We start from the raw sequence: 3599 nt of genomic DNA on the forward strand, positions 1-3599 counted from the left end.
ATTGTAATTATAATTAGTGGAATATGTTTAACTCTTCAGTTCACATTTTTTTCGACATCAGCTTTAGTTGGAATCCTGCAAAGTTACTAGGTCTGTTAAGTTAATCAGAGCCACTCCTTTGGTGAAAGTGGCCCTAAATCGAAGAGATATACAATAGAAATTGAATGTCTATTATATTAACGCACTAATTACCGCGTAGATTCTTACTTTCCTCAATTTGTAGTATTTTAATTTGTTAAATATTGAGGAGTCTGATTCTATTATATTTGTTTTACGGAAAAGTTAAACACCGATTGGCCTAGACGTAGCTCATGCATTATTTCCTAAACGTGACGTATCCTGTTGACGTATCCTGTGCGCAAAGATTTTTATATAGCTTGTTAAAGATGTCTTGTGTCTTCTTTATTAGGATAATTGGATCTAATTATAAAATAATACTATTTCCGGTTTATCACACTATTTTACGGTCTGCAATTTGTGTTGAAAGCATAAACATCTTTTAATCGTTCTTGTACAATCACGCGATCTTAATGTTACTAAGTTATTTTAGGAAAAGGTATTGAATCTATTTGTCTTCTTAAAAATCATCGTCGAAACACATCGACTGTATCTCCAAGTTGGTTGACGGAAGGGTACAAGGGTATCGTAAATTAAGAAAATTACTCAAGTAGATTCTTATCTAACATTCTTTGAAATCGGTAATAAATATTAATTTTTTTCTGTAGTACGCACTATTAATTTAATATATTCCACGCGCGCGCTGTTCCGATCGAGCGTAAATTGCAGGAAGTTAAACATCGATCTCTCAATTATGCAAAACTAATTCTCGGTTCTTCTTATTCGCCCGATCATCGTTCATTCGTACCGCGTAATGAAGAATGAAGTCGACTCGCGGCCGGTTCCGGCGGTCAAGTTGTCCGACCCACTTTGAGGCACTCCAAGCACGATCCGACTTTTTGCCCCGTTAAGTATCGCCTGCTCCGATCTGAATTTATCGTACGACTTAATTGCGCGTTCGATGTTAGGTAGCTGGAGCGAGGGATAAACGGTTTCCCGTTTTCTACGTCGTTCTTGGGGGACACGTAGAGGAAATAGTCCCAGTTCGCCTCACTTTCATTCGCTCCTACGACAGGTATTTTCTAGGTCGCGTGTGTGTCCGAGGTCTCACGTCATCCGAGATTCCATTAAAACGTTCTCACACAACAGTCACAACTCAATACCGCGTTTCCGCGCACAGGAGCGATGAGCGATATAAACGCTTCAGCTCACGGGTGTGTTGCGTAAGGAAAATGGCATTGCGAGGTTTTTTTTTCTCGTCCCGTTCTTTCTTAGAATTTCAACATAATTGAAGATCTGATCTTTCCTAGTCTAGAATTTTCTGAATGTTTCAAAAAATAATCCCATAAAGTTGAATCTAACTTGAAGATATAAAGAAGTGCTGATATCACATTTTTATTATGTGAAAAGCGTGACATTATTTCAAAGTTGTATTGTTTCTCGATAGAGAATTAAGAAGTGTCCAAAGTTTTTCTACTTCGAAAGAAAATGCAAAATTTTTACGAATCTTTAGACGAGCGTTATTATAAGTAACCAAATACGATAATTTCGCTTTACATAACAATCCAATATGCTAAATGTCAGGTGATTAACAGTCTGTAACGTCATGTAACGTATCTAAGATAGGGTTAGAAGATCTCATTCGTCTAGACAGATACGTCCCGCTAAGACGAAGGACGAACCGTGATGGATTGACGGGCAGACATGCAGGACACTGTTGATAATAAGATCCGAGGCTTCCGTTCGGTACAGACGTACAGACGTACAGACGTACAGACGTACAGTGTCACGTAGTGTCGCATGGTACATACACAACGAGGGAATTCTCAGCTAAAATGTGTTGCGCGGGGATAGTATACCAATGAACCGTGTTTATCTCCCGGATTCGAAGTGTCGCCGACGCGGTGTTTAACGAAAATTACTGGGAGAATTTATGGCAAAAGTTTAATCGCCGTTAGGTGCATAAAGTAACATCGAAAATGCGATTAGCGCCGCGCATTTGCGCCCAATGTAGGGATCGATTTTGCTGAAAGTTATTCCGTTCGTATTCTATTTGCATTTCTACGTGTACGTGTATGTACATACGGGTCGGCTGACACACAGCATTTTGTTTCCCGTGAAAAATTTACTCACCAACTACTTCAGCGAACGGCAATCAATGGAACAAAACGTGGTCGGATGCGATAGACTTTTTTTTTTCCATCGCGAATGCTTTCCAAATAGAATCGGTGACTTTTCTCAAAATTGGATAAAATCAATCTTTGACGATACGTGTATTAAATGCAAGTGTTGCAGTGCGATATAATCGAGCAGATTTCCAAGCAGTCGTTATCTTTTATTTTACGAAAAGTCAGAAATAAAAGTCCATTTTATTTTAAATTAAACTGCAATTTCTTCACTGACAAATATTTGCTAAATTTTGTTACACATTTCTTTGAATAGTACCAAGTAAATATTTATTAGAACTATTCAAATACATTTTTAGTAAGATCTATGTTTTTTTCAGTGCTGAAAGAAGACCTTTACCTAATGGTTTTATATTTTATTATCGTAAACATAATATTTTTCGCAACAGATCTATTATAGAATGTATTTAAATAATGTTTGTAACGCATGTAGATTTTTTATCACACGAAAGTTTTTTCAGTAAATACCAAGTCAAGTCTCTAAAGATCTTGGAAGAGCTTTCCCCTCAACTTTCACTCGCATTACATGTATGTACGAGTGATAGATATGTTAGTTAAAATCACTATAAAAGACCCGAAAACGGATACCGTCCGTCCTGATTGTCCTGAATGCGGCCACATCGTGATGTCATTAAATATGATAAAAAATTGTTCCATCCGCGCGCGCACGAATCTTCTAGGAATCTTAATTAAAAACGGACATAACGATTGTCGATAACGCGGTATTATTTCCGTTATAATCGATCGAATATCTGGCTCACTGCCCATGGCTGGCAGTAAGCCAATCGGTCAATTGCCGATGTGACGCCGATAAAATTGCCCGAATTTAATTAATCCGCCAGCGCGAGAAATAACGAGAAATAGCGCCATAATTTGCCTTTTTCTTTCGCGACTTTTTGTCTGTAGGTAGTGGAAAATATCGACAGGACCGACACCGGAATTTGCATGTTAAATGTATGCTAACCTTCCTTTCTGCCACTACTACTCTGTAAAAAAAGATTGGAAGTAGAGAAAAGTGAAAAGAGAGAAAAGAGAAATTTATGATAAAAGTATGTACGTGTACACAATGTAAATTATTTCTTTTTACGTTAATTGTTATTCCACGTTATCGCGAATAAATTGTACATTGTGGTATATTTATTAGTTGTACATTGGATTCGAATATTATCGTTAAAATTGTCGACATAAATTACATGTTCATTTAGATCTTCCATTAATGTGTGAATACATATATATAATAAAATCATAGTAGCTCAGATTAAATGATTTTATTATTATTATTATTTTATGTGTGTGTGTGTGTGTGTGTGTGTGTGTGTGTGTGTGTGTGTGTGTGTGTGTGTGTGTGTGTGTGTG

General features: G+C 37.0%; 1 protein-coding gene across 1 annotated transcript in view; it reads left to right on the plus strand.

The window, feature by feature from the left end:
- LOC108746451 (probable G-protein coupled receptor Mth-like 1) overlaps positions 1 to 3599 on the plus strand; it is a 163815-nt gene that overhangs the window by 5780 nt on the left and 154436 nt on the right. The window lies entirely within an intron of this gene.

Source organism: Trachymyrmex septentrionalis, unplaced genomic scaffold (assembly GCF_001594115.1).
Source record: "Trachymyrmex septentrionalis isolate Tsep2-gDNA-1 unplaced genomic scaffold, Tsep1.0 scaffold171, whole genome shotgun sequence".
In the NCBI taxonomy this organism is placed as follows: domain Eukaryota; kingdom Metazoa; phylum Arthropoda; class Insecta; order Hymenoptera; family Formicidae; genus Trachymyrmex; species Trachymyrmex septentrionalis.